Below are 233 nucleotides of genomic sequence, written 5' to 3' on the forward strand. Positions count from 1 at the left end.
CACTAACCTGTTCTCTCTTATTTTCAGTGACATGTAATACTGCTTCCACCGTATGTTCTTTTATACTTTTATATGTTTCAGCCCAAAAGCTGTGGCTATGCTAGAAAACCGCCACTGTAATCACCTTTTCCAGGGCCATTCTTACACGATTGACTTAGATATAAAGTTTGGGAAATATAGGGATAGATATCAACAAGAGAAATATGAACAATATTAAAGATTAGAAGTTTAAA

This window comes from Octopus bimaculoides, chromosome 30 (genome assembly GCF_001194135.2).
Source record: "Octopus bimaculoides isolate UCB-OBI-ISO-001 chromosome 30, ASM119413v2, whole genome shotgun sequence".
NCBI classification, from domain to species: domain Eukaryota; kingdom Metazoa; phylum Mollusca; class Cephalopoda; order Octopoda; family Octopodidae; genus Octopus; species Octopus bimaculoides.